General features: G+C 34.8%; 1 protein-coding gene across 11 annotated transcripts in view; it reads left to right on the forward strand.

Moving 5' to 3' along the window:
* Nucleotides 1-25,824, forward strand: part of PMCA (plasma membrane calcium-transporting ATPase 3) — a 246,445-nt gene that overhangs the window by 98,511 nt on the left and 122,110 nt on the right. Inside the window, exon 2 of one of the 11 annotated variants that reach the window (XM_065363486.1) lies at nt 15,176-15,218. The exons of the other annotated variants lie outside the window; for them this stretch is intronic. The gene's annotated coding sequence lies outside the window, so the exon portion shown is untranslated. The remainder of the gene's footprint in view (nt 1-15,175; nt 15,219-25,824) is intronic. 11 annotated transcript variants of the gene reach the window in all.

A 25,824-nucleotide genomic window follows, 5' to 3' on the forward strand; every position in this document is an offset into this window, starting at 1 on the left:
TGAAGATAGTGGTGGTGGAGGGGGGGGGGGGTAAATTCAAGGATCAAAATCTAGAGAAAAAAACGTGGAAATATTCATTTTTTAAGAACTTTTTTGGAGGGAGGGACAAGTTCCTTTTTTCATTATGTAAAGGGATTAATAAAAATAGTCAACAGTATTTTCAGTTAGAATGGACCAAATTTAAGAACTAGAGGACAAGAAAACGTGAACATTTTCACTTTATCAGATTTCTTATATTTTGAGAATTTTGGGAGAGGGAGAGGGCTTCCTGGTAGGACTTATTTTTACCAATAACGTGACTGGAGAAATTTTTCTCATAAAATCCGACAACTTTAGGGCATCAATAAATATTTTTTTCGCGAATAGGTATAAATAAGAGCTCTTCCCTCCAATCCACTGTAGGTTATATACCTACAAGATGATGTTATCTAATTAGGAACTTGACTGAGGTGTTACAACTAGAAAGTTAAACAATTTTAAATGGGTATGTTGCCTTACCTATACAGCAATTTTTGCATACGAGTATTTTGCGAAAGGGTCATTCCATGTCAACTCAACCAAAAAAGGCGATTTTGAAAGTCATGTCTTTCGATTTCGCTCAATTTTTTTTTTGCAAAATATACCCACCCAGTAAGTAAGAAAGCCGCAATCAGTTTGGTCCCAGCCCCCTCAGGGGGTGGGTGGGGGGCTTCAATTATTTTCACATTGTCTCGAGGTACTCAACTTCAGCAGCCCATTCCTCCAAAACTATGATACTTTGATCAAAACTGATTTCACAGCTCGAAAGGGCATTGAATCTTGAACTTTTTAAGTATTTTCACATTTTCAAAAGTTGAAAGTTGAACTTTCAATTTGAAAGTTCAAATTTCAAAATTGCGCTGTAAGTGGGAGCTACCACTTAAAATTTTGAAAAATTTCCATAGATGTACATTTTGATACTTTTTTGAAATATTTAGGTTTCGAGATGGAACTCTTGACGGAGGGGGAGCACCCCCACCCCCAATTTTGAGTGAAACTTTCGAAAGAAAATCTGGGGCATGTGATATATCGAATTGTATGTTTTCGACGACGCTGAACACGAATATAACGTTAGATTTTTGATAGGACCCCATCCTTGGCACCCAGCACCTCCCCAATGGGGGTAAAAGTTCAAAAAAGTGTTTTGTTCGTGCGACACATGGAATAATATGTTTTTGGTGACGCTGAACACGAATATGACGTAATATTTTTGATTGGACCTCATCCATGGCCCCAGACAATTTTTTTGGACTTTTACCTATTGGGGGAGGTTCTGGGGGCCATGGATGAGGTCGATTTAAAAAACTATGGCTATATTCGTGTTCAGCGATATCAAAAACATACTATATTTCATGTGTCACACGAAAGTTACCATTTTTTTTCTGGTCACCCCCTTTGGGGAGGTGCAGGGGGCCGTGGACAGGTCAAATCAAAAATCTGACGTCATATTCGTGTTCAGCGTCACCAAAAACATATTTGTATGTCATGTGTCGCACGAACAAAACACTTTTTTGAACTTTTACCCACTTTGGGGAGGTGCTGGGGGCCGTGGATGGGGTCCTATCAAAAATCTAACGTCATATTCGTGTTCAGCGTTACCGAAAACATACAACTCGATATATCACATGCCCCAGATTTTCTTTCGAAAGTTTCACCCAAAATTGGGGGTGGGGGTGCTCCCCCTCCGTCAAGAGTTCCATCTCGAAACCTAAATATTTCGAAAAAGTATCAAAATGTACATCTATGGAAATTTTTCAAAATTTTAAGTGGTAGCTCCCACTTACAGCGCAATTTTTAAATTTGAACTTTCAAATTGAAAGTTCAACTTTCAACTTTTGAAAATTTCAAAATACTTAAAAAGTTCGAAATTCAATTCCCTTTCGAACTGTGAAATCAGTTTTGATCAAAGTATCATAGTTTTGGAGGAATGGGCTGCTGAAGTTGAGTACCTCGAGACAATGTGAAAATAATGGAAGCCCCCCCACCCGCCTCCTGAGGGGGCTGGTACCAAACTGATTGCGGCTTTCTTACTTACTGGGTGGGTAGATATTGTAAAAAAAAATTGAGCGAAATCGAAGGACATGGCCCAAAAACGTTGGTTGAGTTGACATGGAATGACCCGAAATGGAAGGGGCTCTCAGCTTACTGGAATCGCTTATTTTTCACCGAGGGGGCTGACAATTTCATGACACGATTTTCTCACCCGAGATAACAACTTAAGGGGATGCGAGTGGGAAAAAACTAAAAAAAATTTCCATCATACATAAATAAGGCATACCCCTCTCCCCCCCCCCACCCATAAATTACAATTATTCTGCTCTCAATTCAACAATTTTAAATCTATAAAAATTATAATATGAGCTCGACTCCAAGTACGCAATTCTGGTATCTATACGATGCAAAATCACTGACCCCCAGAACACATTTCTGAAAAAAATCCCCAACCGGAGCCAGGAGCATTTTCAAGTCCTCAAATTCATCCAACCAACTCATTCGAATTCATTGGCATGAAAATTTAAACCTTTATTCTTCGCTTCATATAGATATAACCCTTCGAACATTAAAAATTAGGCCATCGTTTAATTCGCTTGTTAAATTACGATGAAGCTTTTTCTTTAACAAAAAGCCAAGCTATAACGATTAAACGTACTAAAGAAATTAAAATTTCAACGCTTTTATCTCATTTCCGTCGGAGTTTTGAAATTCTTGAAAAATTAATCGATCATTTACATAAAGCTACACAGTAAATCTGAACCGAACAAACGTTGCTGTAACCTCCAGTAAAAATGTTCCTCAACTTATATATCTCGTACTATAAGGAGAACACAAAGTCGCCCACGCAATACCGCAAAAAAATTTAATTCTCTTCTGTAAAAAAAAAAAATACTTACATCTCCACTGTAAAAAAAAAAAATGAAAAATATTTCAACGCGAATAAGTTTGAAAAACAGTCTGAAAATGTATACAATACTCATAAAGGCCGCGGCGAGAGAAAAAAATGATTTCACGTCCGACATTGCTCATCCATCAAAAAAATACATTATACGAAAAAAGCTCGCTAATTCGGGACAGTTGTGATAATTTGTACGCTTTTACGCTATAAAACGCGTAACCGTCAAGGAAACTTTTTTGACGTTTTAATCGTCGATGCGCGGCGCTATTTTTGTATCGCTGCGTATTGATTTACAAATAAATGCGAATCGAGCGGTTAAAATAATAAACAGTCGATTTATGTTCTAGGTGTATAGCTCAATAAACGGAATAAAATTCTGATTAACGACTTTCTCCATCTCCTCGGCCTGCTCGCTGCTCGCTTTACGTCCAAGTCGAACACTACAGAGCGTAAGGCGGTGGTCGGGTCTCGTCATTTTGGCAATGATCATCGTCATTACTTTCTCGCTCGCTTCAGTATATTCAGCCTCTTCTCTACTCTATATAGCGGCCGCATCTACACGATGTGCAATAATAAAGTCACTAGAATGTTTATTTTATACCAGCGTACTACCGCCGTGTATACATACACCAATACTAACCCACTATAACAGATTTTATTGCGTCAGTCGGTCATATACGAGTAGTATTCGCTAAAACAGACTATAAGACCGCTCTTATATATTCGTATAGACGAAATCCGAAAATAGTATTTTTTTGAGGTAAAACTGTCACAGCATTAAATTATTAACGCTATTGTTTGATAATTTAAATATTACTCATTATTTGACGTAGCTCTTTTTCACATTTTATAGCGATGCGCGAGTTTATTGCGTTTTTTTATTGTTTGGGGAACGGAATTTTTTCGACTGTTTTCGAATAAAAAAAAAACTTTAATTTTAGAATGAGCCAAGTAGTTAGGTACGAGTACGAGTATCTGGAATGGGAAATTTTTAGGCATTTATTTAGTACAAGCGAGCTGAAATCAACGAAAATGTGGCTGTATCGTTTCCAAGAATAATATCTATTAGTTTTTTGGCTAGATTTTTCGACGATGGTCGATGGGCGATTCGAGTTTCACGTAGATTTTTAAAAAGTGATGAAAACGTGATGAGCTTTGTTGGACATGAGTACTTGATTAGGTCTACATTTTTTTCTAGAAAATAGGAGGAGTTGAACTCGTATAATTTATCGATTTGAAATTGCTGAAATGGGTGCAGAAAATATGGTCAAGTGCCATAAATGAGGGAACGGGTCGATTATCTCATGTGATGAAGACTCATTTATTTTGCTGAATATTTTAGACATGTAGAGGGGCATCGTTGTTATAGTTCAAAAAGTTGTCTATGGTTTTTCAGGAACATCATCCAGAGATTCCTAAACTTTGGTAAAATAATAAAATTAGAAATTTAGAATGTTCACGAGGTCATTCAACTAATGATAAGCTGTAAAAAATTCAATATTGAGCTATTTTATAATTTTTAATCATTCGGTAGTTGAAAATTGGACAAGGGGACATCCCTTGGAAAGACTCAAGAATCAGTAAAATTCAAATATTATGTCACCTTTCGACTTCCTCTGCCCTCATCATCCCACAAAAATTACTTGGAAGAGAACCTTACGAACTCACACTCTCCGAATTGAACAAAACTAAGCAAAGTAGATTGAAAGAACACGTCATAAAACCACCGTAACCAAAACTTCAGGTTTCAAAGTTCGTTTTTAGATTTTTGAATTTTTTTGAAAAATCAAATTTTTTCATGAAAAACAAATTTTTTGAAGTAGGTACAATAAACCAATAATTATTATTTTATTTTCATTTTATTTTATTTTACAATTTAGGTGTCTCCAACAGTCAGAAGCCAATTACAGCTGAGAGACCGATTATAACTAAGGGAGAATAAAAACTAAATATCGTTTTATAAACTGAAAAGGAAGACGAAAAAAAAAAATACAAAAAAATAAAAATACCAAAAATAACCATAGGTAAACTAAAGAAAAAGATACTAAAAACAAAAGATGAGCAAACATAAATAAATGATGATTCATTAAAAGGAGAAACCCCCTAAAAAAAACACAAAGCAAAAACAAAACAAAACAAAAAAAAGAAACTACTTAACCAGAAAAAAATAATATCAAGGTGGCTCACAAGTAACTCCCAATGCACCCATGCCCCCCTCACCACACGCCTGAAGGCTGGCCTACCCATACTAAAAATACTGAGAAAAGCATCTGAGATGCCCATGATATTATTCATAGGAGACACCTTCATCCTAGATGTGTAGTAATTGCTCAAGGAGAATATTTTTTTGTCTAGAATGGATTTTCGGGGCCCAGAAATTAATTTTTCCCAAAAAGTTACTGTAATTTATATTACAATGGATAACATCATATAGGAACATAAGTGCGATTATTTCTCTTCTTTTTTCTAAAGAGTCGATTTCAAATCCTTCTAAACATTCTTTTTGTGTCAAGTCATGAGGGGTTTATTCAAAAGTCTTCAAAGTTCAAATATAAGGTAAAACTGCCTATTAGTACGCACCGCCTATTAGTACGCATTGCGTTTTTCTCGCGATTGGTAACACTGATCGAAAATTTGACCACACCATGACGTAGCTGACTGATGACCCTAGTTTCTCCGAAAAAATCACGCAGTTTGATTGAAAACTCTGTCTCTGGGAACAATTTGAATGAAAAACTGTGTTTTGGATTTTTTTTTCATCAAAATGGGAAATGAGATTGAACATATTAAAATAATGTTATTTGGTAAGTATCTTATACCAATCGATCAGTAATTTTATGTAGTTTCTTATGAAAAAAAAGACATTTCGAAAATATTATTTTATTGTAGAGCTAGACATCATTTTATGTCAGAACAAAAAACTTCCTATAAGTACGCACCTCCTAAGTCCTATTAGTACGCATCATTTTTGCATGTAAATTTTCATTTTTTTGATCATTTTGCATTAAAATGAATAAAATTAGCTGAAATTGGTATTTAGTCCATCTAAGTTCAAGATTATGAAGTCTGATCATGATACTGACGCTAATTTAAAAAAAATGGACAAAAAATATGATGTCAAAAAAATGTATTTTTTTAAAATCTGAAAACTTTGCTTTTTCGGATATTTGAATTGCTAATTTGGTTTTTTTCACAGTAATTCCCTCTAAATATGCCATTACACTTTTTCAGTGCTTTTTGTTGGATTTTTTACCATTTTCAACGTGTATTTACTCATGCGTACTAATAGGCGGACGTTTGCATACACATTTGAGTTGCCCTCATTTTTGCGTTATTACAATAAAGCAGCAATGGGAAACTCAAAAGTGAGTAAGCAGTTATGTAGCCAAGGGTTCAAAGTTTATGTGTACAAAATTTCATAAATTTTTATGCACAACTCTGGGAGCTGGAGCATCTCAAACCTTAACCGCTTACTAATAGGCGGTCTTACCTTAGGTATTTTAGAAATCTGTTTTGAATTTTTCAAGTTCTTTTATAAATGTTTTGGGATGAAGAAACCCGACTAGTATTCCAACTCAAGGATTGATCTTACATATGTAGGTACGAGAAATATAAATTTTAAACATGCTTATCCTCCTGAAGTGCTCAGAATTTCTGACCACAAAATATGCCATCCTTCTTGCCTTAACTAACACAGTATTGGCATGATACTTGAAGGTAAGCCCCACATCAAGATTTACACCTGGGTCCCTAACTGTTGTTAAGCGACAAAGTTCTTCCCTATTGACTGTGTATGCGCATCCTATAATTTTTTTTTTTTTTTGAGTAAATGTAATTGTTGCACATTTAGAAATGTCCAGGGGAAGTTTGTTTTCAATACTCTATTCCACAAACCTATCCAAATCTGTCTGAAGTTCTTGGCTATCCTTTATAGTTTGAATTTTCTTATACAATATAGAGTGGGCCAAGTCCCTATGGGCATTTGAAGTGCGTTTTTTTAAAACGCCAGTAAACGGACAACTATATGACACTAAAAATTTTTAGACTTACACGTGCAAAATTGTGACGCTAATTGGAGCGTTGAAAAAATATATGCATTTGCGCGCGTAAGACCGCAATTCTTACAGTCACATAGACATTTGTTTACATGCAAAATTCAAAATTCTGGAATGAACTATACTTGCATATCCCTTAAGCGATGACTTATTTTTATGCTGACATTGCTGAGGAAACCTGCGTGTTATGTTAAAGTTAACGAGTAAAATTAAAATACTGACATCACTGAGGAAACCTCCGGGTGCTGACATGGACCCGGAGGTTTCCTCAGTGATGTCAGGTCTCGAGGGATAAGACGTATGCAAATAATTGAGAGCAAACTAACAACAATAAGTATTACGCGAAATTGACACAAAATAATTATCCGAACCAAACACATTTTAAAAAAGCATTGATCTAAAAACTTAAACTCAAATTTGAATTGAACAGAACAACATACACTACACTAGTTCCCACTTCACATTTCTATGGACTTTGAAAACTGGAATAACACACCATAGCAGACAAAAAATTCACGCAGAAACGCACCAAGAAAGACGTTGATGAACACTTATCAAATTGTGAAATAGAATTAGAACCCAGACTCGAATCTGCACATTGCCATGCCTTATCAGTTCATATCATTCCTGGAAATCATATCACCTGATACATGCCTGTAAAAGTGTTTCTTGGAAATTTGGTAGTAGGAGCATCTTTATCAGAAACGCCAAACAAACATGCGGCATTACCGCTGATAATCGCAAAGACAGCAGTTTTTTTAAAAACGTCTATGAGAGCACAAGATTTCAAGCAAGCTTTTACAATTAAACAGCCGCTTTGACGTTTTTGTTTGTAGTGCCGCATAATTTACTGGTGCTTCTGAAAAAACGGCCTCATCTCCAATTTATTTTGCCCATAGGGGTCAGTACCCCGATTTTCATATTTTAGTTTTTCTATAAAAAATCAAAAACTAAGCATCCTAGAAAAAAACTAAGGATATTTGGTATGTCAATTGGTAATTTAATTCTCTACAATTTTCCTCGACGTAATTTTTTTGTAGGACACTTCTTTTTGTCTCCAGATCAATTTTAATGAAACTCAGTTGAGATGAACTTTTGAAAAATTTGCAAACTGAGCTTCATAAAAATTGATCTGGAGATGAAAAGAAGCGTCCTACAAAAAAATTATGTAGAAGAAAATTGTAGAGAATTAAATTTCCAATCGACATAATGTTGTTAGTTTTTTTCTAGGATGCTTAGTTTTTGATTTTTTTAAAGAAGAACTAAAACGTGAAAATCAGGGTACTGACTTTTGGCCCACTCTGTATATCTTTGCATCATCAGCAAAGAGCAGGCTCTCTGAATTTTTCAGCACAGATGGGAGGTCATTTACAAACAGGAGAAAAAATAAGGGACTCAAGTTTGAACCCTGAGGGACACCAGATGGACAGGGGTATATCCTGGATATTTTGTTTTTATTAGACACATATTGCACCCTTCCATTCACGTCAAATAAGACTGAACAAACTACACAAATCTTGAGAGAAACCAAGTTTACCTGGTTTTTGTATTAGAATTCTATGATTGACACTGTCAAATGTTTTTTTAAAATCTGTATATATTGCATCCTCTTGACCACCACCACCACCATCAAGGGAGCTCAGACAAAACTCAACAAAGTTGATAAGATTTGTGTTGACTGATTCACCCTCAACATAGCCATGCTGGTTTGATGAAATGAGATTTTTAATTTTAGGATATAGTCTGCCATATATACTATCATTTCAAATAGTTTTGCAGGGATTGGAATTAATGATATTGACCTAGAGTTGGTGACTTTTTCTAGTGTGCCTTTTTTTAGAACAGGAATGGCTTTTGACTTTTGAGCATTTCCATCCAGTTGGAAATGTATTCTTGTAAATTATCAGATTAAATATAAAGGTAAGGGGTTTTATCAAGAATTCTCCCACATCCTTGTAGGTATAAGAGGGTACATCTGGCCCTAGCGTGCGCTTAGCTTTCAGCTTTGAGATTGCAAACCTGACTTCTTTTTCACTAACCTGTCAAATTTCTATTCAACTCTCATGCATCAACAATAATACTAGTTTCGACACATTCTGGAGCCTCCAGCGATTTTTTAATGTTTTCCCAAAATTTCAAATCACTCTGGAAATGTCAAAAATCAACTCAGGACCAATAACTTTGTTCGGTGCTTATTAGACACTCTTTCAACCGTTGCAAGGAGGGGTTACTTATCGCAAATTTTCAAAAATGTAAATTCAAAAGGGTTTTTGACATGCTTTTTCTCAAGAAATAGATGAACCAATTTTTGAAATGTTATGTGAACACCTCTTCGTGAAGAGAGAGGCCACAAAGATTCCCAAATTTAATCAAAGTTCAAAAAAATCATAAAATTGGGTGACAGCACATGAATTGTTTATCAATTTAACACTACTGAGTTTTGAAAGTTGATCAATTTTTTCAACGTGATTTCTCAAAACTTCTCGCCAGTGACCTTGAACTTGGTCGAAATATACTTACTAAAAAATTGAAAGTGACGTTATGCACATTATTTTCTCACGTTTCCGCGGAGATGCTCGATTCTTCTGGATATGAGTACGATCCATTGATCCCTCTCCAGCTTCAATTCTGAAAAAAAAATCATTAAAATTTGATGTGATGGCATATCGGAGAAAATAAAATTGAATACTTTATATTTCCACAACATTGAACTCTGACTTTTATTTATTTACTATTTTTTTCATCATACAAAAAAAAGACAACATTATTTCCATCTCCCTAAACTCGATCGATTCTTCTTCGTTTTAATTTCGTTACTAAATAAGCGCAATTATTCAACCGTTTCCTCGCTTCCTGTTAGTTTTTTTGATACTTTGTAAATTTATAATTTCTCGTCATTTATATCAGATTTTGTTAACATTTACAGACATTTTATTCATTCTTCTTTTTTTTTTACTTTTCACGATTTTTCCGCTTCGATTCAACGAGTCGTTATTTATTTTTTATTTCGTGTTCTGCATTTCGCGGGCAGTATAGAAATCGTAGTCTCGAGATTTTTAAATTATAACTGACACTTTTTTTCTTTTCTTCTCTTTTTTTCTTTATTTTTTCAGCTTGAAATGCTTTGAAGAAAAAAAAACGTTCGGTTAGAAGAGTTTTTTTTTCTGCAACTTTTCTCACTTCAAAAACATTCCTACTTTTTGCTTTTTTCCGTTCGTGGCTCCTTATGCCGATTTTCGTTAATAAATAATTCGAATACGAGTTTGTACGCTTCTTTCCTTAAAATGTTTCAGTTTTATTTTTTCACGAGCAAATCTTCGTTATTGTTTTACACGCTCGGCGCCTTTTTACCGTACCGCTGGAACATTTCTTATGATTATTTTATTCATTCTAACTATGTTTAACTGCTTGTTTCGTTTTTCTTGTCTTTTTCCATGTACACTTAGGTAAGGTACGCGATTTATACCGATAAGCTGGATTTTTCCCATCACCTTTAGGTATATAAGGACGTGCAGTAGCATTTGATCGAATATTTTAAAATATTTTTATTCGTTTTTTTGCCAAAAATACGAGTAGGATACCGAGTTGTTTGTCGTCGATAGATGAAAAATGCTTTTAAATTATACGAGAGACCAAAGTACACATATTCCATTCTATCAGCTTATACTTAATTAAAAATCTCAGAGCAAAAAAAAAATCAATTGAAATTCATCGTCTTGACTACATCACTGTTTGGCGAAATTTATTCTAGAAAAAAAAATCCATTAATGTAATAAAAACATCTTTAAAACAGGGTAAAGTTCATTGAAAGAGTTTTTATCGCTTCGCGTTAAAAACGTATCATAGGAAAATTTTCTTTTAAAATCGTATTACGAGGTATTTTCAACCTTCATAAAATAACCCTTAAGGTATGAAATAATTACAACCATTTGGAACTGAGAAAAAGACCAAATTCTCAATTACCGAGCTTTTACAGCGACCCGGAATGGCAAGTTTTTCGGGTCATTTTTATACGCTAGTCTGTACTAAACTTGATGGTTATGCTGGCGATAAAAAATTTTATTATTGATTAAAGTCTCATTTTTCATTAGCTTTTCAAATACGATACCCTTTACCGCGTACGATAAATTGTATGTGGTTGAGTTCGATCAAATGTTAGGTACGTTTTCGTTGGTAGGTATATTTGACATTGGCACGAATTAAAATCTCAAAACTAATTCGATACTGGTAGTATTATCTTGCGGGGAAAAAAATTGTCATAAATTATAACGCTATTTGTGTTACACTTTTAACCTCTGTGCTGTCACGATAAAAGTAAAATGTAATTACACTTTAATGTTATAAATTGCTGCAGAAATACGAGTATAGGTAACGGTTTGAGTAAAAAATTATTTCAACTGACATTAAAGAGAGGCTGAAATTTTAAACGAGATTGGAATTCGCTTGGATTTTATACCTAGTTTGAAGTGGATGTGGAATCAATTAATGATTCAATATGAGTTAGGCTTAGGTGAATACAGCACATGGTACAATGGGTAGGTACATCAGTCAATCGCTGTAATAATATAAATAATGGAATAGGACATTTTTTACTGTGCGAACGAACGAATAAAAATTACACGTTGACGAGAACAAATTAACGGGTAAAAATAGGAATTGAATTAAATTTCAAAGCCTCAAAGGTAATTTAGAAAATTTAAAAACAGGTGGGAAATACCCATTCGTGATTTGAATTTGTGAATTTCACAGAACCAACAAGAGAAGAGATGTACCTATTTGTTGCTTTATTTCTCATTTTAATATCAGTACTGAACGATCGGAAATTTTTCATTATTTTTGATTTTTGAAGTGAAAAAAAAATTATCTCATAATTGTAATTTGAAAAAAATCTCTTGGTAAAATTATTTTTTTGGAAATGACCATTTTTGGGAATCTCATAAATTCGAACTCAAATTATAACATAGAATTTAGGTTAATTGTTCTGCAATTCCAATTTAAATTGGGAGCTGAGAGAGACACTATTTATGAAGGGAAGTATTCCAACCAGCACACCAATTTTTCAGTCACACAAAAAGAAATAGAAAGAGGACCCCAAAGTACACCATCAGCAAAAATTTCAGATGCTGGGATTCATTTGGCAAATTTTTAAAAATTTAAACTTCGATTCATCTTTCCCCAAAAAAAATCAAATTTATGAAGGGCTGAATCGATGGATTTTTAGGGACATATTTGCAAAAACATTTTGTGTCAGTTCAAATCCAAAATTTTTGAATTTTTTGAAGTTTTAAAAAAAATAATCGTTGGAAACAATTTTGGATTTGTACTGGCAGCAGAAGTTTTAAAAAATGTGCCCAAATCGATTAAATGAGTCACAAAGATGATGAATTTAATTTTCTCCTTACTTTATACTACTGACAAGTAGAGCGTTTTTTTTTCGAAAACTGAAGAATTTGAAAATTTGCTGGAGACTCTACAATGGTTCGAAACCATCACCAATCGATTTGGAGGTCGAAAGTACTGTACAAACCAAATATTTCAGCCTTTTATAAAAGTTTGATCAAATTTTGATTTTTTTTGAGAAATTGGCCTTTGAATTTTGAATTATCACCATCATCATCATCATCATCATTGAACTTTGGCTCGGTGAGCTGTTCAGCCCATCTGGGAAACTGTAGAAGAATTGCTTGCTGATGTATCAACAAGTTTTTCTTTGGTCTTCCTCTGCTCCTCCTGACAGTTGGAGTATATTCTTTGACTTTTCAACGGGACTGTTCATCAGGCATTCTATCAACCTGTCTTCACCATTTCTTTCTGTAATCCTTCACTTGTCTAATGATTGGCTCTGCTCAAGCTCCTTCAGGATGTCTTCATTCCTTTTCCTGTCACATCTCATATATCCTGCCATGGCTCGCGTAAATCTCATTTCCACTGCAGTTACTTACTTTGATTTTTATATCTTTTCTCATCATCCATGTTTTGCTTCCATACAGCAGCATTGGTCTTGCCAACATACCCAGTTGGGTGAAAATCTGCTCATACGCGACATAAAAACGTGGGCAGGAGATTTAACACTTTACGCCAATGCCTTTTCTGCCCATAAATCGGCGCGTATTTTATTTACGCGTAAAAATCTGCCATTGATCAATATTCTTGAAAAATTTTTCGGCACTAGCGGGGATCGAACTCGGGTCCCCAGGATCTGAAAGCGAACTCCTTACTACCTACTCCACCAGGGAACTTGGTAGAAGAGAACAAATATTTATATACTAACCTATAACACACACGCAAAATACCACATTTACGCGCGTTTTTCAGCAAATACGCGATTAAATACGCTACGAAATATTTGCATAGCGTATTTTGTGGCTGGTTTTTTCAACGTGCAAAAATACGCCACATAATTTAGAAGCGTAGCGACTTTACGCGATAAAAATACGCTACGAAATATTCTTGTGGCGTGTTTATCAGCAGAAATTTTATTCTGCTGTGCAGAAAATGTAACAACCTAAAAAGTCGCTTCAAATTACATCCGTGAATTGAAGCGCGATTTTGAAAACTGTAAAATCTGCTGCATGGCAGCAGTTTAAAGTCGCGTTGAAGTATAAAACGCCAATTAAACTGCTCTTTATCGCGTATTTATTGGCAGAAGAGCAGATTTTCACCCAACTGGGTATTGTAGATTCTTATTCAAGTCTTGGCTCTGACTTTTTTTGGAGGGATAACTCGGCTTATTGCCCCGCTTACTCTCAGGAATTTGTTGACCTTAAGTTGTGTGTCATCCTCTCCTTCATAACATAGCTCCAAATACTATCAACTAACAATACTGGCAACTCCATTTAAAATACTTACATTGAGTGTTTTTGTCACAATAATAGCGCAATCTGAACGGCCTGGTTTGAAACTAACTCTCATCAAAAATGCTCTGGTTGGTTGGTTTAGGTATAACTGGTTTGGATCTTGCGCGTCTGTGAGATTCAAATCAGCAAATCAGATGCTTGTGGTAAAATTTAGTTTCACTCCAGGCCGCTAGGAGGATAAAACACCATTTTTCGATGGAGTTGCCTGTATTGTCAGTTGATAGTATTTGATAGCTCGCACCCAAGATATTTAAAGCTTATGACTTGTTCCACTGGCAGTCCATTTACAACAATTTGTTACCTTAATGCCAAATCGGTGTATGTCCATCAAAAACAAAATTGTCTTTTTGCATCACTGATAAGACTCTGGGATGCCCTGAATTGAAAAATTTGCATCTGAGTACAGTAAAAATGCACCACTGAAGATGCACAAAGCTGACTGATGCTCAATCAGAACTCAAGAAACCCTTCCAAGCATATCCGAACCTTTATCAGTGATGCGTAAAGTCGTACTTTTTTTGTATGGACATACTCGGATTTGGCATTAAGGTAACAAATTTTACTGTGTATTGGCTCTTTCCCCTCATAGCCCATCACCTTTGTTGGCTTTGTTCTTGACGACGAGATTCTCATTCTGTATTTATCTGCTACTTTCTGAAGATTGTGCATCGCTCTCTGCAAGTCATCTTCATTGTCAGCAAAGACCACCTGATCATCGGCAAATAACAGGGTATTGACATGGGTGTCATTGATGTCTAGCCTTTTTGGGTTGGTTTTCAGTCATTATTTAATCATGTTGTTGAAGTAGCTGATGTTGAACAGGCTACATGACATTGGACATCCCTGTCTTACTCCTCTTCCTATCTTCTTTGCTTCCGACATGCTTCTGGATCTTACTCTTATTACATTATCTGTGTATATATCTTCAATTAAGCGTACTATTTGTTCCTTCACTTTGATTTTCCTCAGGATTTTGAACAGCTTCTTCCTTTATACTTGATCACACCCCTTCTCCAGATCGACAATACACGTGTTTGTTTCTAGGATATACGTACTCTCCTCTCTTCTCCATCAGCATGAAAAACCATCAAAATTCAAAAAATGAATTTGAACTCCTGAAATTTTTCCTGGTGGTGTTTTTTGGGGGATCTTTTTTCAATTCCCCTTTGTTCAATTCAAAAAATTTTGAGTCAAGACGTACAATTATTGTACATGTAGGTACTTTGTTGTGAAGGGTGGGGACTTTATGCATTTTCAATTTGGTTTTAAAAAAATGTAATTTGCCATGTACAAATAAGTTGATTAGAATTTAGATTCCTTTTAAATTACAATTGTTTTTTTTTCTGTTACAGGTGAGTACAAACAGTTGACCTAAAATCAAGGAAAAAATGATGAGTGAGTTGTTTATAATTTACATGAGAATCAATTAGAATGTTTAATTTATTTTAAAATATCTGTAGGCATATTTAGATGAAGTATAGCTGATGTGAATAGATTTTGAAAACTTTGATTTGACCAGATCTGATAAAATGATCAGATATTGGGTTTAAGGAATATCCTGATCTGACTTGATCTAATGAAATTTGTTCAGATAAAGTTGGATTTAGGATATTATGTTCAAATCTGATCAGATTTAATCACATCTAATCAATCTGGTGTGTTCAGATAATAAGTACATATCCAATCAGATCTGCTCAGATGCAATTAGTTGCCTGGTCTGATTAGGTTCAGTCATTTTTCTCTTGCTTGCATCATGAGTAATATTTTTCAAACTTCCACATGAAAATTGTTGGATACAAATTCCACATTTTTCTATCAGTTATTAGAAACGCCCAATTTTCCAATCAGATCAGAGTCATGCTGAGACTATAGTTAGAATGCACTGATCTGATTTGAGCTAATCAAAATCAGATCCTATCAAAGTGTTCTAAACTGGTCTAATCATGCGATCATAACTTAATTAGCCAGCTCTGAACTGTTCTGATAAGATCCAATTGTTTTTTCTTGGTCTGATGGAGAAAAGATAAGATACTACGTATTAGATCAATGATTTGGCTATACCTGAGCTGATCTGATTTGGCGTACACTTATCTGAAAAAATAAAATTGTATCTACTCAAAGAAAATTAATCAGATCCGATAAGGCTGGCTTGGATTCTGAAATACCTTTAATTCGGCTTGAACCCATGACCCAAATATGTTTTTGAACACGAAATAAAAAAGAATTTTGAGTAGGTTAAAAACTCAAGGAACCTCCCTCGAGCCCCACGTTGGGCGCCATAAATAGAATATTATGTGACATCTACAGTGGGAAAAATGGGATTTTATGCAAGGAATTAACAGTTTAAATAAGTAGGTAAACTGGGAAATAGGTGTAGTAAGAAGATAGGCATGTTGAATGTGAGCTGCTCTGAATAGGTGATAAGATCAGGTCTGATTGTATGTTGGGTTATCTTACTGAATCAGTTTGGAATTGTTTGATTAGACACATTTGATTGAATTAATTTAGACTTAAGTTTGATCAGATCAGATTCGGAAATTGATCAAGACATTTGCCGGACCCATGATCAGATGCACATAATCAGATATGAGTGTTGATAGGATTAGATCTATTTCGACCCTGTCAGATCCCATCATTTTCCCCTGGCATATTGAATTTCTGTTCTGACAGGTTCCTGTCTGAATCTAGTTAGATCTGATCACATTAAATTGGATCCAAGACTGTCTAAATCTGATCAGATATTATCAAAATCAAATCAGTCAAAGCAGGTCCATATATTATGAAGAATACATTTTTTTAAAAAAGACTTTATTTTTTTGAATTTCAGGGACTTTTACAAAAAACGACCATCATTGGGAACCTAAGAAAGGGAGGAGGGGGTATTTATAAATATTGGTTATTTATAGACAGATTTTTACCAGAAATGCAAAATTTTCAAAAAATTCTACCAACTTCAATTTTCTATTTTTTTTTTGTGGAACGTATTTTCACAATTTTGAGAGTCTCTATAAAGGAACCAACTTTGTTTGAGGAACCGAGGGAAGTTTTTGGTAGTTTCAATCCTATTCTACATGAAAAAGAAACAATTAGTTCTCAAGTAGGTATCTCAAAAATGCACATAATAGCAGCTTAAACCATTCCAAACGTGGAATCACCTCCTCACATTTTGTTAATTTCAATACCTAAACACTACAAAAATAAGTCACGCTTTAATTTTCATCATAGCTGTTTTACATATAGGTATTGAAATCTCGAAATTTCGGTACATATCAACGCCATTTCCAACAATCAATTCGAATTCCATTTCTCTCAAGTGTAAAAAAAATGCCAAACACACTTAACTTAGGGCAGGTAGATATCTCGAATGGGCTGAAGTGCCAGCTATAATCTATCGACAAATGTAAATCGAGTTGCCTGTTTATCTCGTCGAAGGGATAAGAGTCGTTAACCAGGTACCTGCCTAAATGGAAATGACACAGTTCTCGTGATTCGAATAACAATAGCAAGGTTACCTCCGCGAGGATAAATTATCACGTGGAAAACACACATTATAAAGAGTACCTGAGTAATGTGAATTTTAATGCCCACAGTTTTTTTTGTTTTTTTTTTTTTGAAATTTGAGCAAATCAGACTGAAGAAAATTATCAACTGCTGAAAAAAAAATGAAATAGGTACCTAATTTTTTGAGATTTTGGGAACCTCTCGACGCGATTTAATTTTAGATTAGTCAAGAGGTGAGGGGTGGGGGGTTTTGAAATTATCAGGGATGCAACGTAATTTTTATGCACTGCTCCCAAAATTAGTCAAGTTTTTTTGATTAAAAATATTTAGACATTTTCTCATCTAAAGCATCCCTAAAAAAAATGAATTTCAATATCTGTAAAATTCATAATTCAAATAATTTCGATAATCCCTACCCATCAAATTCCAGTTTCAACAAATCCGAATAAACTTCCGCACATTACCAATTAACGAAACATAAAAAACCTACCAAAATTAACGTCCAGCATTTCGCATTGAATTTTCCCCCAATAAAAATCTCATTTAGCCGTACAAATTATACACCGAGTAAAATTTCAACGTTATCCTACATAAGTATATATATAATGCGTTATTATATTTCAGTTTAAACTATTCAAAAACACATACAAACCCTTGTAAAAATATTACATTTAATTTACAACGAGTCATTACCCAGCAGCGTTTCGAGTTTTAAAAAACTACACAGCTCGGCTAAAATTTGAGCACGCTCGCCATAAAAAATATTTCTCGTACGTCTCGCTCTCCCTGCCCTGGTCCGTTTATAGAGGAATGAAAATTCACGCCCTCGTAATTTCGGCGAATTCATTGGAAATCTTGTCTCTGCTCACAGTGCTCCCCTACATCGATATGCTTTCATGCATTAAAATTCGGCTCGCTCAAGTCACGTATACGAGCGTATTACAGTCGAGTAATTTATTTCTTTTGAAAGTCTTTCACGTGTACAGTAGAGAGAGAGAGAAAAAAAAGAAAGACTTAAAAAGAGTGACAAATTGTGCAAAATTTTTCTTCAACGATTAAACACGCGAAATTTCATCAAAAAAAAAAAAATTCCAGTCTAAGACAGCTATATGAAGAGTAGAGTACATTCGCGACCTTGCCACGACTTAACACCATAGCATAGCGCAGCGATATATTTAAAACAGTCTAAAATTCCAAAACTGCTCCGGCTGTTCTGTTTTACGCGTACCCCGAACTCGAAAGTGTATCTCACGAGCTGGCAAAATCAATATTTTTCAAGTACCAGATATTTTCCAGGTTACTACAACAAAGCTTTAGAGCGTTTCGTGTGTATGGATTTCGGCTAAAATATACGCTATCGTTACCATTTTCATGACCGAAAGGGGTGAAAAAAAATTCCACTCGTAACTGCAAACGGACCTCAAATATTTTCACAACTCTGTGTGTATTAGTATATAGCTAGGTACACATCTACAGCGTGTTCTACGTTCCTACCAACGTTGATGGAAATCGATAAAAATACGCCAACTGGGTCGCATGTGCCTCGATGTACTTTCAAGAGCGAGTAAAAAATTTGAAATTTTACATCTCAGGTATCTCGTATGTACGATGAGATATCTATAGATCTACTTACAACCTTCTCGAGCTCGTTGAATTTGAATGAACGAGTTCAAATGTGCCTATTATTTGGTTGAAAATCGAACGTCTCGTAGGCTATGTTATAGTACAAAAGCATTTACCTATTTTCACGTCTTTAAGATTAAAACTCGTAAGATAAGTGGAGCTGTTTTCACGCCAATGCATTTTCAAGTGAAAGGCAAAGGCTTCTGCAGCATACTACAATCAACCTACGTGCAAATCTATCGACATTTTCGATTACATTAGCGATGATAGATTACACACAGAGCGTCAAGATACAGCGTAGAGGATAAATATATACAACCAAACGAGTAATACGAAACGTTGGTTGGTTGCATTCGTGCCCCTTATATTCCATTCTCATGAGGGAAATAACTTTTATAAGTCTCGAATGCTATAGTTTTAGGTTTTTGTTTCTCCTTCATCAACCAGAAAAAATAAAAAAATACACGTTGTTTTGCTGTACACGGATCGATTGGCTCAGTTTAAATAATGAAAAAGTAGACGAGTTTGTTGAGTTAAAAAAAATATTCTTAATTATAGCAGTAGCCATTTATGTTTTATCACCGACCAGCAACTCGTCATTATAACGAGAGAATTAATAAATAAAAACAAATAGCTTCTCATTGTTTTTCCCCATCTTTTTTTGGGTGGGTTGAGCATTTTGCAACTTGAACATAGATACTTATACAATACGAGCTTTTCTTTCGCAGGTATACCTACTTATAAATTATTCATCGAGGAATTACTGTTTTCGCCTTATTTCGTGACGTAAGGCCAACAAATTCAAACGAAAGAGCCATTTTACCAATTTAATTGCTCTTCAATGAAAATTTTGTTTCACTTTTGCGTGTAGTGGGTAGGTACCTAGACCTGCGTTTTCAGCTTATTCGTTTTTATATGAGGTCGGTGCACGTTGTGCAGGTTTAATTTGTTTACATTACTGAGATTAAAAATTACGTACCTAATTCGTGTTAGAGGTTTTTGGTCGACATTGACACGATCACTCCATGATATTGTTAATATCCAGGGTGTGATGGAGAATTATAATTGACTGGTGTTTCAAGGTGGCTGAATATTAATTTGGAAGTTTAATGTTAATACTTAACTATAAAATAATATTTTTTTGTTTGATGTGTAACGCGTCGAATTTTCCCTGGGCTAAAAGCAGGTAATACAGGGTGTTCAGTAACCTTTTTTTTTTGAATAATTTGCTTGGTAAAGGAACAACCCACACTTTGAACATGTAAAGTGGTTTGTCAACCCTAAAAATCAAAGGAGTATTAGCAAAGTTTTTTTTATTCTTCATGTTTGTAAAAAAGTGGGCAGATTTTGACCAAATTCAGCACAGACCTTCATTTTGTGAGTTGAAAACTAACCACAAAAAATTTTCAGCTCCGGAAGTGCCCCTGGAGGGTGTTGTTATCTTACACACAAATGCAAATGGTTTCAGCTGAAATCGTTTTCGTATTAAATTCACGACCTTTAGTGTAGTTATCTTAGTGAGGAAGATAGGAATGTAATTTCTCCTAATGATCTCTTAAATTTAAGATTTGTTTCTTTACCAAATATCGACTCAAAGAATAATATTGATATTGCCGCGTTATGGAAAAGATCAAATATAGGTTACTGGATGAGTTTTGGTATCATTGGCGTCACCAGTATCTTTCAAATTTATGTGAAAGAATGAAAGAAATACCTAATTATATTGTGAAGAAAAAGGGATTCAATGTTATTCCTAAAATTGGTGATGTCAGTAGTCTTAGTTGAAGGTGAGAAAAAGTTTACTCCAAGGGGTGAATGGAAAGTAGGAAAAATACTTGATATGAATGTAAGCTCGGATGGTAAAGTTAGATTGGTAATAGTAGAAACTGAAAAATTTAAACTTACTTGTCCTATTAATAAGCTTTATCCATTGGAAACTTCCTAAATTGTAATTTTCATTCAATTTTGCGTCGGGAATATCACGAACACTAGTAATATTTTTTGGCTATTTGTTTCATCAGAACAACTTTTGTATCTAAGTATCAGAAATTATTTCTGTTTTGATTCAGTTTATTTATGTATGTACACTCAAATGAAAACATTAAAATGTACTTGTTATTAATCTTAGCTAATTTACCTATACAGACATTTTTAAACATAGACATTTGAGATTCTGCTCTGATCTAAGTGATTACCGTCAAAATCCAATACCATTTTTAATCTTCTACCCGCGTAGCACAAGCAATGCCAAAGTCGATGGAAAAGATGGGATCTCTAATCTGTCACTTGTCAACACGACATTTGTTGACACCAATGTCGATACATGGCGAGTGAGAAGTTGATATCATAATCGACTGTCGTCTCCCTTCATTTTTTGTCTCGACAAGGTCCCCACATTGGTGTCATTTTTTCAAATGTAAAAGAACTAAAATGTGTACGTGCATCTAAGAAGGTCCCACTTTGTCGATTTTAGTTTTGGAGTTATGGAAGTTTTTACGTAGGAAAGTCAAATGATACGTTTTTGGGATTTTTAATGTTTCTGATAGAGTCAACCTTGCTCTTTCAAGTTTCAAATGCTGCAAACCGCAAGTCGCTTCGACCTTCCGTTCGTATTCCATGAAACGAAATGTGAACCCTGTACACTCCCTTCCTGCCATCGCGAAGCCAGTCTAATACTCGCGCAGGCGCCAGTGTTACCACTCTAGCTTCGCTTTGCACAACGTTGCCTAGCAACATGACTGGTTAGATGTAAGAGACAGCTGTTTAACATGATCCGTGCTATATTGTTGCGTTTTTCGTGTTAAAATGGTAAAAAAGCGATCTAAAAGAGGAAAATTTTCGCAAAAACTTTAAGCTCATTTTTCTCAAAATATGTTTTTTTGAAAGTTCAACTTCAAAGTCACATATATGTATCAGCAAGATTTGGACTTGGAAGGCTCCGTGAAGTCTCATTCGACTAGAAATTTGGTCTAGTATACCACCCTGCTCATAACTCCATACCGACAATGTGGGACCTTTTTAGATGCACATACACAAATTTTGATTGAAAATGTGCGAAATGTGCCCAAAACTCTTTTTTTGATTCAAGTAACGTTTTTCTCAAAAATATTTCACCCTAAAAATTTTTTCTGAAAGAAAAAAACTTGCCTTGGGTAGGGATCGAACCCAGGTCACCGCTGTCCTACTTGCTTCTGTCATGTTCTCTAACCACTACACCATTGCCGCTGTTGAGTGCAGACGCCTTAAAAGAATATCCAGTCCATCTTATTTTGGACTTGGAAAATTTGTCTTATTGTGTTGTTGTCTCAGACATCGACAAATGCGTCAGCAACACTTCAAAATTTCTAAAAATATTTTATAGATCTTGTAATTGGCATCAATTTCCTCATCAATATTAACCAGATGGTTGATGTTGATTACAAGATCTACAGAAGTATCTATTTGATGACAACATTTTGTAGACACTTTTGTAGACCCTCTAATCGATATTGAAATTCAGGTTGTCTTGCTGATGCCAAAGTTGATGACAATTATTAGATCGACAAAAGTAACTATACAAGATCAAAATTTTGCAGATGCTTTTGTCGATCTTATAGTCGACATCAAGTTTGGATCAACCAGACGACCGCGACCTGAATTTCGATATTGATTAGAAGGTTTACAAAGGTATCTACAATATATCAAAACCTTGCACATGACTGTAGATACAAATGTAGACAGCAATGATGACCATCAGCATTTCCATCATAATTTTTGAAAATAATGTCAATTTTTAATCAATTACCTATCATAAATTTAGTTAGATTAACCCCTTTGTGGATAATGTTCCGACTTTCAATCAACAATAACGTAAAATCATGTGGATACTTTTGTCGAGGCCACTGACGATCTTGTCAGCGCTACGCGGGTACTGAGCAATTGAAAATTTGAAAATTGTTTATTTTTTGGATAAATTCGTTTTTGTAAATTACCTATTTTTTGTGATCTGATCTGATCTGATAGGGTCTGAACAGATCTAATCCGATCAGAACTCTAATCTGATTAAATATGATTAGATCATCTTGGATCAAAGGATTGTACAGATCTAATATTGGTCTGAACAAAATAATCTAATATTGAGGTTCGTCCAGATCCGATCTGATTTGAATGAATTTAATCTGATGATCTTGCCTGATCTGGTTGGATTTAGTCAAATTCAAATTCAAATTCTTTATTTGAGATACATGCGGCAGCATTGCTGCCATCGTATCAAGTTAAGCATGTAAGTACATAGAATACAAATTTCAGCTTTAAAATATAGGATAAAAAACTTGATTAAAACATGAAAGATGAAGATTTAAAACTATGGGTACATAAAATCTACTCCAGGTTATTTCAAAAAATTTGAACTCTTATTGATCCGGGGAGCTGAGATATTCTTCCATGGTATAATAAGCCCTAGTTATCAGCCATTCTTTCAGGACATGTTTGAATTTTTTTGCAGTTGGCTGGTTTTTTACACTCCCTGGAATCCGATTATATACTTTTGCAGCAGATGATACAGTGCTACTCTGAAGAAGTTTTGTGCGGTGGTGGGGAGTTCTGAGGTTACCTCGTGATCTGGTACTGTATGGATGTGTAATTTTTGGAAAGGTTATAACCCCAGTATAAACCATGAGAGATATATCCAGAATATATTGTGATATTGTAGTGAGAATTTTATTATCAACAAAGGTGGGTCTGCATGTTTGTCTTAGAGGTAGTTTATAAATTGTTCTTATCACACGTTTTTGTGGTGTGAGTATTTGCTTGACATAAGATGCATTACCTCCCCAAAAAACTACCCCATAGGCCATTGTGGAGTAGAATAGTCCAAAATATACAAGTCTGAGAGTTTTTTGATTTGTAATTTGGCGTAGCTGAAAGAGTAAAAAGTTTATAGATGACAAACGACTGGTTAATTTATTAGTGATGTGTACATCCCATTTTAAATTGCATTGAACATCAACCCCAGATTGGGGCCATGGAATGTCCTGGTTTTCATCAGATCAGTCATTTTCTGCTGAGATATCATAATTGAATTGGATCGGATCCGGTGATTTTTCTGAACCCAATTTTACTTAATCAGACCTCCTGACTTGGTCGGATCAAAGTTTTGACCAGATTTGATTGGCTCAGACCTGATCAGATTCAATAGGGGAGACCGAATTGAATCATAATCAGAGCTGATCAGATCTGGACATTTCCTGGATCCATCAGATCTGCTTGTGTATCTCATCAGATGCAGTAGAGGATATCGGATTGTATCTGACCAGATTTGAATAGATCTGATCTGACTTGTTCAGGTCGAATCACTTTCTCCTGATCAAAACTTTCATTTCAAATGGGTTCAGGAGGTATGATTATGGGCTCTTTTGTGACATAATTAAGGAGAAAAATGGAAAAAATCAGATCTGGTCAGAGCAAGAAATTGATTGTTTTTGAGAATCAGATCATCTATCTACTCGTATCACATTTGATGAGGTTTAATTGGTCGGATTAGAGCTGCTTAAGTTTGATCAGACTGGTTTTATCACATCAGATCAGATCTGTACATTTCCTTAATCCACTTTTATCTAATCAAATCTGATCAAATCAGAGTTTTGATCAAATGGATTCATTCAGACCTCATCAGATAAGATTTTTTTCTTGTTGGCTAAATATTTGACTGGATAAAATCATTTACCATTACATACTCAGCAAAAAGTGATGTGATTTGAATCAGTTGATTGTGGTTAAATCATATTGAATTTGAACATTCCTTGGATCCGATTTTTATCAACGTTTTTTTTATGGGTTCAGATCTGTTCAGACTTGATTGGATTCTATCATTCTATTAGATCTTCAAGGTTTCAATTTTTTTTTAAATTGAAAATTCAGAAACAATGATTTTACATATTCTGTATTTTTATTTGGAACTTGGATTTTTTCGCTTTGATTTGCGATCACGAAGAGTGTATTTGACGATGTAAAATTGTACTTCAGCGCATCCTTGTTCAATGTTGTTCTTATCGAATATGGTCGAACTGATTTTCCAACTGTGATCGACTAATTCTGGTATAAAAGCAACCATTAAATTGACATCGAAAGTGGCGTTGGTGATGGTATATAAACCCTGTAGATACACAAAATTAAACAAGTTGAAAAATAAGTTGAATAGGGTACAAAAAGAAAAAAAAATTGATGAGCTTAGATCTGATTCAAACATTCTGTGGATCCAATTTGATCTTACAGATGTACCTAATCAGAATCTGGTCATAGTGGAAGTTCTGATCATCGCTGATTTCTGATCTTCACTCATCACTTCAATAGATTAATTTAAACAGCTCTGATCAGATGTAATCAGATTTGACTAGATCTGATGATCCATTCTGATCTGACCACTTCCAAGTGAAAAATAATTGGATCAAATCAGATCTGGCCAAGATCACTGTTTTAATCGGAGTAGATCTGATGAGATTAAATAAGGGAGACCTGATTGAATCTACTCAGATCTAAATAAATTTGACCAGCCCTGATCAGATCAAATAATTTTACTTACTTTATGAATCATAGGTAACTTTGGCTGAGGACTGATAGCTCCCCATAGCGATGCCCATCCTTTATCTTTGGCGAGTATAAAATCCCTCACGTTTTTCTTATCGAATTTAATCGTAATATACTTTTCACAAGCGAAAAATCCATCGCCACATTTCTGCATGAGAAACACAACCTGCACATAAAATTGTACATACAGCTGATTGTGATAGGTTTTTTTTTTCTTCAAAAAACATACATCTAGAATCTAGATATCTACCTTTTCCAGGACCAAATCCTTGGACACATTCACAACCCCATTCCATACTTCCAAAGTCTGATA

This window comes from Planococcus citri, chromosome 4 (assembly GCF_950023065.1).
Source record: "Planococcus citri chromosome 4, ihPlaCitr1.1, whole genome shotgun sequence".
Taxonomy (NCBI): Eukaryota; Metazoa; Arthropoda; class Insecta; order Hemiptera; family Pseudococcidae; genus Planococcus; species Planococcus citri.